A 12,555-nucleotide genomic window follows, 5' to 3' on the forward strand; every position below is an offset into this window, starting at 1 on the left:
TGTAGAACCATTCAAATACGACTTTGTAAACAAAAAGTAACTAAGACAGTTTTCTCCAGCCTGACGAAGTGATCTTTCAGCCTGAGATGTAGAAGTTCTGAACCTCGGGGGTTTAAGATTATCTCTGTTAGCCGGGCAAGGTGATGCACGCCTGTAATCCCAGCACTCAGGAGGCTGAGGCAGGAGGATTGCTGGGAGTTTGAGACCAGCTTGGGCTACATAGTGAGTTCCAGATCAGACTCAGCTACATAGTTCCAGATCATACTCAACTCAAAAAAAACAAAAAACAAACAAACAAACAAAAAAGATTATATCTGTTAATGCCAGCCTCTTGCGAAAAGAGAAATTCCTTTTCTTTTCTTTGCTTCAGTAATAGATGAACCACCATCCAAGCTGCTCTGACTGAACTCCAACTTGGGGCTTAAAAGGCCTCAAAGTATGTGTGCAGGTAGGAGGGGCAGGACACACTGGAAGTCTGGAAGAAATGGAGAATGTTAAAACTAAAATAACAGCAAAAACCCCATAAACCCAAGCCAAAATTCTTCAAATGAGAGCTATGAAGCTCAGAAATGAGAGTGTGTTAGAAGGGACCAGTACTAGGGCTAGAACCTAAGTTCCTAAACTTATTTCCCAGTTCTCTTGCCATTGTACCATTCAGAAAACATGGTTTTATATCTAGCATTGCAGCATGCATGGGTGCACATTCACACAATGCCCAGTAGAACCTGGCTCAGATAGGTCCTGGTGCTAATACCCTTTATAGTCAGGAAAGTGAGAGAATACCTTATGGGCAAGCAGAGCCAAGAGTTATGGTTCATCTTTTTTATTTTTAGAACCCAGGGCACATTTGCTGAAGAAAGTGTGATCGCCTGTGGGACAGGAGCAGGCAGAAGGGAGCAACACACTACCTGTATTTCTTCCTTCAGCTGGACAAGATAGACATACGGCCAAGATTGCCTTTCCTTTTCAGGGGTTATGTGGTCTTGGCTTGGGTCACATTTCCTCTCAATGGGTCATCCTCACGATCTCCTACTAAAGTTTACACCTAGTACAGTGGTGGCCTAGGGATGGGCTGCAGGCCAAGTAGTTCTGGCGGTTGCGTGGTTATTCTTAGACTTGCTGTCTGGCCTTGTGCAAGTCACTCCTCTTCCAATTTCTGCATCTATAAAATTCATGACTCACATCACAGATGCCAAGAAATTCAAAGACTATGTGTTCCTGTTATTAAAGGAAAAGAGTTAAAAATTTTTTTAAAAAAAAGCTGCTGCAGGCATACCTATCAGACTATTATTAGACCAAAGCAAAAGCCAAGCCAGAACAAGCTTTGATTTCATTTCAAAGCCAGAAACAGAGGACCTAGTATCAGAATTTTAAAGGTATATGCTATCTATAGTGAGTTTGGCCACCTTACAATTCAGATTCAGGTTGAAACCCAACTGCAGTAGAGACCCTGGTTCCCCAGCACCCAGTAGGACATGAGCCAGAAGCGCTGCCTTTCTGGATAAGCCATGGTCATGAGTGGGCTGCATGTGCAGCCAGAACTCAGTTGGGGTGTGTTGTAGGCCATTTGCTGTGGCTAATAACACACGCTGGGTAAGTTATAAAGAAAAGAGGGTTGTTTTTGTTCACGGTGCTGGTCCAGTGTTGAGGATGTTACCTTGTGGCGACCTTTTTGTGAGCACAGTCCCAAAGTGGCCTAGGGCATCTGATGGCCAGAAACATAGAGCCCATGCATAAGTGTATATGTGTATGTCCTGCTCTTTCTCCTTCATCTTCTAAAATCACCAATATTCAATCATGGGGCCCACTCTGATGATCTTAGCTAATCCTAGTCAGCCTCTAAACACCATCGTTAGATGGTTTCTACTCCCTTGAAATCTTATGATGGGGATCCAACTTAAACATGAGCTTTCACAGGTAGCAAACTATATTCAAACCACAAATGTGGACGTGGTCTCCACTGGAGGCCAGCTCCAAGCTGATCCCACAGACAGAAGGGCTAAGCTTTTGCACCTTTGTGTAACCCAGAGGTATAACTCCAGTGAGATGGAGGACTATCCCTGAAGAAAAGGGTACGGGAGAAGAGGAAGAGGAGAGGAGAGGAGGAGAGAGGAGAGGGGAGGCGAGGTGAGGCGAGGCTTACTCCCCAGCTTCATGCTGTTGTGAAGTGGAAGAACCTTTAAGAATTCACAGAGGGCTGACCACCGAGAGGCCCACTATGGCCTGTGGGAAGCCTCCTGTTTTCACAAATAAAGCTGTAATTTCTAATTTTTTAAGGACAGAATTCCTAGTTGTATACTTAATACCAGCAAGCGTATACGGTAATTCTAGAATATTCATATCATAATTGGTACCTCAATAAATGAATGTTTTATAACAAGTCATCATTATCTGGCTTTGGTTATAACTTCAGAAAATATAATTTCACCCAAAAATGATAGAAAAGAAAAAACAAAACAAAAATTATAGGAAAGGCTTTCTATAAGATGAATAGCCAATGAAGTAAGTCTTGGATCTACCTCCTAAAGATACATAGTAAAGCTATATAATAAAATTCTCTTGTATGAGTGTGCTGTAATGTGCTACTAAAACTCAGAAATGGTGAATGAATGTGCGGAGGGCCTCAGAGCTTGGTTTCACCTGCCTTATCTCAAGTATCTCTGCGCCTGTGAGAGCTCTGTCCTTATACATATAGTCTGGTTCTGTCCTCTCCAGTGCTCACATTCTAATGCAAAGCATTCTTTTAGGAATTCTGTGCCCTTCAGAATGCTACTAGCACTCTGTCATCCTCAGCAGCACTTACCTTGTTTTCAGCACTAGTACTTAAAAGGGAAAGCAAAGTGAACTTATGATAAAGCTGGTTGAAATCTAGATTTGATTAAAAAGTTCTCTCTCCCTTTAATGATTTGTCAGATCTCTCTCAGCAAAATTAACAAACAACCCTGTGGCTGCCTTTGTGTCCCCAAGAAAAAGACAGAGAGAAGTGCTTTTCAACTGTCCCCTAAAAGACAAGGAGCTGCTACATTACCACCACCCCCACAACCCCTGCCCTGTGGTTCCTGATCTTGGACACAGTACTTGCCTATTGCTCATATTGTTAAGGAAGAGTAATCAATACAGGAAAAGTTTCAACTATACTTAGCTCCATAAATGATGGCCATCACTAGCTGTTAGAGATTAGACCCAAGGCCAGGGGATGTCTGGGGGTGATGGGAGCAAGACTGATAAATGCAGGAGAACAGATAACAGAGGAGTTACCTCTCTCTTGTTTTCAGGTCTCTGTTCACTGCATTCCATACACCTGGGGTAGGGAGTGGAATTTATTCTATCATCTGATTTCAACTCTCACTTCTAGTTTATTTTCTGCAAAACCTAAAGCAGCAACCCTGATCCCCAGGCCTGTTTCTTCTGGTTCCTACAAGCACCTCAGGTCCAACCCCTCCCAACTCTAAGTTAACCTCACCAGGCCACCCTGCCTGTCAGATTTTACCCAATTGTCCTGCAACTAAAATGTCCTTCTCAAATCCAGTACTTCCCCAGATCATCCCTGCTTCAAACTGTCAGTGACCTCTTGTTGTTCAAAATGTCTCAACCATAACTTCAGTAATTTCTGAACGTTACTTCAGTACTTGCCTTGTTCAGGCTCCAACCTATCCCCCGACTTACTTTTCAGCCTTTTGTGCTTTGCATTTTATTTTCTAGCAACATTGACTTGCTGGCTGCCACCTTGCCCACAGAATACTGCATTTCAGTTCCATGTCTGGACCAAGGCTCTTCCCTTTGCTTGTAATATCTTTATCTGGCTAGCTCAGTTTGGATGATACCCCTCTAGAAGCCTGCTCCAATCTTCCTCTCCCTTAAATTGGGTTAGACTGGAGACTGGATAAAGAAAATGTGTGTGTGTTTTAAACAAAATGGTGTACTACTCAGCCATAAAAAATGAGAAATTAGAGACATTTATAGCTAAATGGATGCACATTGAGGTGATATTCTTAAGTGAAATACATAGGACAGACATGTAAATAATGAATACTTTCTCTGGTGTGAGAAACTGAAAGTGTAAATAAGGATCAAAAGGCATAAAATATATTGTGAAATAGGAAGAAAAGGTCCAAAGGTGAAGGGGAAGTAGGAGGGACTGGGAAAAGGAAAGAAGGGAATGGAATTACTATGAGAAAATGAAAAAATGGAAACAAAAGTCTTTGTAAATAGGGAGGAATGGAGGGGTTGAAGGGAGGGCAGGGGAATGGGGGAAAAAGAAAGAACCAAGATGATTATGTAAAGGTGTCAATTTGTAATGATGAATGTCATTATACTGTACACTTAAACTGGGATAGACATCCTTCCTCTGGTGGCTGTCTTCTTTTACAGAGCAACGTGCTGCACTTGCTATATAATATTATAATTATGTGCCTCCCTTGCTAGCCTGGGAGCTCCTGGAAGCAGGAAGTGCTGTGTGTTGTTCACCTTTGTATCCTGTGTGCTAAATATAGTGCCTGGCCTTCCAAGGCACTTGGTCAATGAATACAAAATGAATGACTACAGTGAGCCCCTGAGACAGTATGCCACCTGGAGAAGTTAGATTAGTATAAACTAGCAGGAGGCATTTCAAACATGGAAAGAACAGAGCAAGGCAGGATGTATTTCACTCCAGAACTGCTGAAAGTACTACAGCCTATGGGAGCTCTGGGATTAGGGGCAAGAGAGATCATAAATAACCTGGGGGTGAGTCCAATCAGGAAGAGAGCAGTCAAAAGGACAGGTTACAAAGAATTGACAGCTACCACATCGTGTCCTGGGCTTACAAGACTATACACTGCCAGAGGAGAAGTGATACGATTATCCACTAATTCATCACTTACTGAGCATCCACCAAGGAAGCAGGCACAGGGTGGGTGCTGGAGGATCTAGCCATGAACCAGAAACTCCTTTCTCTGCTCTCATTGAGCTTAGCAGGTGCTGGGGAGGCAGAAAGCACCAAAGCAAGCTTATTTCACATGGTGATAAGAGGGTGAAGGATGGAAACAGGATGCAGGGAGAGAAAATAGCAGGCCAGAGTGGGGTGGGGAAGCTCTCTAAGGATGTGGTTTTGAGCTGCAGTTGGCCAGGACAGGAAGGAGCCAGAGGAGGAGCTAGCAGGGCACAAGCCAGAGAGATGCCGGTTCCAGAAACTTAGGAGGCCAAGGCAGCCTCAAAAGTGGGGAAAAGGAGCAAGGTTGACAACATCCATGGGAGAGGCAGGGAAAGGCAGGGCACCCGGAGTTCAGATTCTAAGTGACAGCCACAAAGGGTTGGGAGACCCAAGGAACCATGAATGAGCAAGGAAAGTTCTGTGATCAGTGTCCAGGACCTGAAGGCTGTGGGTGGAGAAGGAAAAGGGAAGGTGGGAAGGAGGAGGAAGCAGACAGGTCAGGCTAGTAGGTAGCTGTTTAACTTTCCCCTTTAAGAAACATTACCATTTAACTCATGTACAGCAGAAGAAAGGGGGCTTCAGCACTGAGATGCAGACCCACATCTGCTTTCCCCAAGTGGGAACTTAAATCTCTGTGGTCTGTTCTCTAACTCCTGGGCTCAGCAGAATGAAACTTCCAGGTGGAAAAGATGAAAAAGAATGATAATATCCTCTTTTCATCTTTGGAGGATGGGGATTCTCGTTCATTGTAGATGGGATGCAAATTAGTCTCTCCAGAGGAAAGCCCAGTGCCTTAATGATGTGTGTCCTCCCAGAGTCCCAGTTCCAGTTTTAGGAATCTGAAAAAATAAACCATCTACTGAGCGAAGATGTTCGAGCAGGCCTTATCTGTTGGTATTTTTGAAAGTGAAACAGTGCATCAAAACACTGGACTTCAGTACTCTGCGGTTAATAATGATGATAATCTACTGGCATGGAAAGACTCCACAATATACTGCCCAGAGAGAAAATTGGGTTACCAAAGGACATAAAGTATGATTCCACTTCTGTAAAGTATGTGTTTACGTGTACAGAAAAAAAATCTTAGAAAGATCTATGTCAAAAATATGGAGAGTGGCTATCTCTGAAAGATATCTGGACCTTCTGGTTGCAGTTGCTTTTTTCCTTCCTTTAAATCTATGATATCTATTTTTTCTAAAGCAAAAATGTTGATTCTTTTCTTTAAATATAACATACAAACAGAAAAGAACACATGTCCTATGTTTAACTTGATTAGTGATCACCAAATGAACACACACAGATAAACAACCCACTAATCAAGAAACAGAACACTGCTCGGCTCCTGGATGCCCCCTGCATAGAATCAATCATACAGAAGCTACTGTATTGTCTGGCTTCTTTAATTAAAGATTATGTTCATATGATTTTTCCAAGTGCTTCTTTTAAATGTAGTAATCAATTGTTCAAAATCTTAGAATGCTTATGCCTTATCTTTTATAAATATCACACCATGCCATGTATGGAATCATTAGCATTTTGGTTGCTTTATAGAGCACTTTCATGTGTACTAACTCTACGGATTAGTATTATCTTCATTTAATAGGCAAAAGGCCTAAGACTTGCAGAATAATTTGCCCTGCACAAAGCTAGTGGGTGACAACGCCAGGATCAGCTTGTAGCTAAATCCATATCCTTCCTGGGGGATTAAGAGCAAAGGCAGCAGTGCATTAAATGAAAGGAATGATTTTTTTCACCACTAAACTCTTTAGATATCGAGACAAGTTACCAGAGAGGTCTGTTTAAACGCCTTTCCTAAAAGTCGTTCAGATCAGAACATAGAAATCCTCTGGTTGTGAAAGCAAATGCCGCATAAATGTTCATCCAGTTTCGATATTAATCACCTCCAGAGAGAATTTCTTCTGCTAATCACCAGTGATGCCCACATTCCTCATTTAACACTAGTAATTATAACCCTCAAGATTCCACGGTGTATGTTAAACATGTGACAAATGCGGATTTTGTATTTGCATATGTCTTCTATCCCCGCCCCCTTAACGAATGTGATAAACAGTGACGCTCCTGTTATAAAAACAGTGGAAAGCTTTTGTTTTGATCTAGTTTCCCCCCAAGAAAGTAGAGCTGTGTGATTTAGCTTTATGTACTATAAAATCAGGACCTTTTACTGTAAGATCCATTGTGACCTCTCTTTGCAGCACGGCAAATCTAGCTATCTGCATTACAAGACCAATTTCACCATCCAAGTCACTTCACAGAAATTTCAAACGATATTGCGTGAACAAGCAGACCAAACAAGAACACAGCCCCTTGAATGTTCCCTTAAGCACCAGCACAAGGGCCCTTGACTCATGGGTTAGGGTTGTGAAGGTGTCGAAGCAGAAGTGAGGGGTGGAGGCGGGGGTGTTCGGGCCAAACTTTTCTCCTTCCGCATACCTACTTCCTGTCCTGTGCGTCATCCCTTTCTCTGAACCCAGAGTGGTCTGCATTGGACATTTCCGACCTGTGACTCCAGCATTCATTGTGCTGTGACCACTTCTCTGGGGAGGCAGGGCTCGGCTTTCAACTTACCTTCTTGCAGGAATCCCCAGAGTGTATGTCTGGTTTGCCTTTTGCGAGAACAGTCTGCAGGTCAAAAGTCACCAGATAGGCCTGTTTATTGTTCCAGAAACTGTAGCCGGGACAGTTCCTGTGCTTACTTGGCCCAGGACCCAGCCTTCTTCCTGCTCTCCAGGGGTCTTTCCGTGCTGCCTCTCCAATGGTCTCTGGCAACCTCTAGCCTCACAGTGTATTTACAGATACACTTTAGGGCAAGAGACCTTTAAAGAAATGGGTGACTATGGCCTCAAAGCTGTCACCTTCTTGTGACCTTTAGACACTGAGAAATACCGAGACCTCAGAGCTCTGCAGGTCTCACATCCCAGGTAGGGCCCTGAAGGGTGGGGCTGCGGTCTATTCACATAGACTGCATGCTGAGTAAATACAGAGCTTTCCAGGTGTTCAGTGGAAACTTCAGCTCTTAGGATACATGATATGGCACGAATATTATCTCCTCTACCAAAAGTGGCCGCACACAAGGAGTCTGACCTACAGTAGAACAAAGATGGTGAATGGCTGAGGACTGTATTTGGCCTGGAGCTTAGAGAAACCTGGGGCCAGCTGTTCTCCAGTGGTGGGTGGTGCACAATTCAGGGAGGGTTGAAAGAAGGGAGCTGCGCAGAGCATTCAGAGCATCTAAGCAAAAGGCTGGATGGGTGAGTGAACACGCAACCCGAAAGCTCTGTCCGGCTCTTCCTGAGAGCATGTGCGGTGGAGGGGGCTGACGGAGCTTTCCTCACCAGGGCTGAGCTGAGAACCCCCTGCCCTTACTAGCTGGAGCTCAGGTAGGACAACAGATGGGGCTTTCATCTTTGGATGCTGAGCCATGAGCATTCACCCCACTGCCTCCTTTTTCAAATTTCATCCTCTTTAAGTGTATGATTTAGCGGTATCAAGTAAATTTACATCGATGTGCAGCCTTCATCACTTTCTGTCTCCCGGACTTTTTCATCTTCCTAAACAGAAATCCTATCCCCAGGACACAACAGTTCCCCATCTGCCTCCTCCCCAGCTCCTGCCTTCCACCGTTCCGTGTTCCATCTTTATGAACGTGACTGTCCTGGTATCTCCTCTAAGTGGACTCACACAGTATTTGTCCTTTGTCACTGGCTTATTTCACTTAGCATGTCTTCAACATCCATCCACATTGTCACATATGCCAGAGTTTCTTTCCTTTTCGAGGTTAAACAGTGTTCTCTCCTAAGGCTGTTTTGCAATTTGTTTATCTATTGATCCATCAGTGGCCACTGGGTTCCTTCCACTTTGGGCTATTGTGAATAATGCTGCTATAAACATAAGCACACAAGAATCTATTCGAGATTCCTACTTTCAATTCTTTGGGGCATATATCTGGAATTACTGGGAATATGCTGGGAATTACTGGGTCATATGCTAATTCTATATTTCACTTTTCTTTTTCCACCTATACTGTAATTTTGGAATCTGTATTCACTTTTTCAAGCAAGTGCTCTTCCACTGAACTATCCCTATCCCATATTTTTAAGGAGACACCAAGTAGATCCCCCCCTTTTTTTTGTTTTGTTTGGTTTTTTGAGACAGGGTCTTACTATGTAGTTCAGACTGACCTGGAACTCACTGTGCAGCTCAGGCTGGTCTCAAACTTGCAGTGATCCTCCTGCCTCAGCCTCCGGAGTGCTTGAATTACAGGCATGCACCACCACGCCCGGCTAGGTCCCTCCTTTTACAGAAAGGTTTTTTGGGAAATGGGGACCAGTAGGGAGGAAGGATGGCAATTCCAAAAGTAAAAAAATCCTTAGAAATACATCCATCAGAAACTCCAAGCTGGCAGAATAATGAGATCTGAAAGTTAATATAGCAGAGACATCCTCCTGACATGTACAACCTGTGGCTCCGTGTTGGTAATATTTGGCTTTCTTCCCAGGGCTGAAACATCCTGGGAAAGCCTCTCTGTGTCACTACTGTCATAGCTCTCTGACTGTTCTTTTCCACCTCCATTCTTTTGCCTCCTAAGAGCTTTCTGCCATTTAAATATCGTTCCTGGGCCCTTCCTGCTACTCACCAAAAGCACAATTTGTATTTTCTTCTGGGACAGTTAGAGATGTAAAAGACATTTTTGTTAAAGACATTACCCTTCACTTGGGCCTAAAGATGCATAAAAGGTAACTAAAAGCAGACCTCCATTTTGTATCCTTTGTTCCTGTAAATCCTGGGTCAAATCCCTTCTCAGCTCTGATATGGGTATATTGATCATTTAGTGAGTCTCTTGTCTAGCAGCTGGCAGGGCAGGTTTGATTATCCACGACTTTACAAGATCTCATCCACCTTCAAGACTGAGAACACCAAGATAACAGGTTTACAGGGACATTTGCAGTTATGCCTAGAAGGTTTCAGGTATTATCTTAAACCTGGATCCAGATCTCTTTCCAGAAACAGTATAGCCATGCATGACTGCATCATCATGAAAACAAGTCATTTCTTGAGAATAGAACTATCACTCAAGCCATGCTAAGCTAAGGGGGATAGAAAGTAATCAACTGGACTTGACAACCAGCTAATCCTTAAAAGCTGGCCTCCTGCCTTTTCAGGTGGCCAGTTTAATCCCCTCCATCAGAATGTGCGCTCTCCAGCTACTCAGCTGGAGTCCTTTTCTGATTTTCTATCTCACCTTTGTTAAGGGCCAATGTGACATTTGTCAGCTCCCCCAGCCAGAGTCCCTCATAATTTTCTCTTACTTTCTAATTAACACATTTTCCTGTTTAAAAAAAAAACGTTCCTCCTGTGACTTAGTTTGGAGAAGCCTTAACCTGAGCACTCCCTCCCTGAATAAGTGTATTTTCTGTGCAACATGTAGAGTGGTACCCATGCTGCATGACATGCCCCACAACCCCCAAGCAGCATGGCCAAGGGACAGAGTCCATGCTTTCTTTATTTAAAGCAGGGTTCACGTGGCTATTTGGGCAGGCAGGAGGCAGGCAGGACAAGCCCTTCTGACACAGCTAGACATGTAACGCTTAAGGATCAATGAAAAGTGTGCCACTTTGCATAGTTCTCAACAATAGCCATTACTTGCAATAGCAACAGAGGCCCCAAGCAAATAGAGGATTAGCCCCATGGGCAAACCAACCATCCATTGTTTCTTTTATTATGATTATTATTTTTTTGGACAGGTAGTGGAAGAATCGATGAAAAGCCACACAACCATACTCTTTTCCTACTGAGCTTGGCTTTTTTTTGGTGAGATTCTTTCCCAAACTATTGATGTTTCAGACTCACTTGAAGGTCAAACATTATTCTCTACTAAGTGCTATATTGTTAGAATCATTTCCGGAGTTTTCAAGATGCTTTTTGCATCATCCAGTACTTTTGCTCTACTTCCCAACTTTGCATCATAGTGAATAAAATCCCCTTAGCAGCAAAGGAGGACTGTGGGGGAGATGCCGTTTCTTGGCCCTTTCTCTAAAGTGCTGCCACATGTAATGACCTCCTCTAGGCAGTAGTTTTGCATCTGTAATGTTCAGATGACCTCTCAAGCCTTCCAAGCAAGTTGGACCTCCATGGAAGCCTTGTGAAGGATAACAATGGGAATCCGTGTCTACACTTCTCCCCTCTGTCTCCTCTGACATCCTTTTAATACATCATTCTCTCTTTTTGAGTAATAATAGCAGACAGTCCATTAATGGACTAGCATATTTAATGGATTGTTATGTTTTTCTATTGATATTTTCAAAGGAATATAGTAAGTTTTAGTGCATAAATGATTTACCATCCTTTGAATGTAATGCCAAGTAAAATTTGAGAAAAGTTATAATCTTTTTTTTTTTTTTTTTTTTTTTTTTTTTGGTATCGGAGATTGAGCTTGAGTCCTGACACTTGCAAGGCAGGCACCAGAACCACTGAGCTAAATCCTGGCTATAATTATTTCTTTTTTTTGTTTTTTGGTACCAGGGATCAAACTTTTCCCTCAAAAAAAATTGTTTTTGTACCAAGGATCGAACTCAGGTCCTTGTGCTTGTGAGGTAGACAGTGGAATCACTGAGCTAAATGCCCGGCCCTATAATCATTTCTTTATCAGATAAAAGATAAAAACATTTTGGGGGGGTAATATCCATCATATTTCTCTTCTTGCCTTGGTTACAGTAGTCAAGGCCATGTTCAGAATGGAACTTTAAGAAAAGCTTATCTCCGGCAACTGGCTATACTTGCCCAATTTACAGACCCCCCTCCTGTATTTTAATTTGTTAAAACTACACTATTTTTCAAATCTGTTTCTACTTTTTCAAGTTACCTCGTGTCACTCTATGCATCAGAAGAATATTTAAATGATAGGAACATGTAAAGGCACTCCATCTTCCAAATGAATGCTTTGTATCCTATTTTACTACCAAGGGCCTCCAAAGTCAAGAGAGGGCCACCAGGAAGGAAATGTTAATTTAGTAAATCAGGCTGTGTCAGATGCTCTGACAGTGGGAGGATCCCAAGAGGCAGGAGTGCCACAAGAGAAGCAAGAACACTTAAAAGTGTGAAATCATCATAGGCATTCAGAATACTTCATAGACCTCTCCATGTGCTATAATGTAAAACACTGCTAACAAACATCTTAGAGTAATGAGGCCTTTTTGTTTTCTTTTTCTCAGAGGAATACTTTTACAGTGAATTTGTTATCCACAACATTCAGCCAATTTTCATGTTTGAAAGATAAAGAACTTTCCCTCAGTCCCTTTGACTCTTATATCTCCGTGGAGTGTGTGTTCCCGAGTTAAACTACAGCTGAGGTGCAGCCCAGCCAAGCATGCCAAGTCTAAGCGCCTTGGGGAATTCACTTGTGTGGCCCAAACGGTGCCAGGCAGTGACTGCAACAAATATTTATTGAAGAAATATTTATCAAGTACCAAAAATTTACATGCCACATGATATTCTAGAATACATTTAAAAGTATATTTTGAGGAACAAATTATAAAGACTGCACCAAATGTTTAGAGTTGAGCTAGATATGGAAATTGAGACCCATAAGCAATGTGCTAATATCTATTATAAGCATTGATTTTAAT

At 42.7% G+C, this 12,555-nt stretch overlaps 1 long non-coding RNA gene across 1 annotated transcript; it reads right to left on the reverse strand.

The window, feature by feature from the left end:
* Positions 1 to 278: 278 nt before the first annotated feature.
* LOC104860737 lies at positions 279 to 7,570 on the reverse strand. The gene is made up of 3 exons (XR_779789.2): positions 7,499 to 7,570; positions 909 to 1,218; positions 279 to 475 (listed from the first exon to the last, which is right to left on the reverse strand). It is a non-coding gene; the product is annotated as an uncharacterized LOC104860737 (long non-coding RNA).
* Positions 7,571 to 12,555: the final 4,985 nt, after the last annotated feature.

The sequence above is a fragment of the Fukomys damarensis genome, unplaced genomic scaffold (assembly GCF_012274545.1).
Source record: "Fukomys damarensis isolate Sample0158 unplaced genomic scaffold, DMR_v1.0_HiC HiC_scaffold_10, whole genome shotgun sequence".
In the NCBI taxonomy this organism is placed as follows: Eukaryota; Metazoa; Chordata; class Mammalia; order Rodentia; family Bathyergidae; genus Fukomys; species Fukomys damarensis.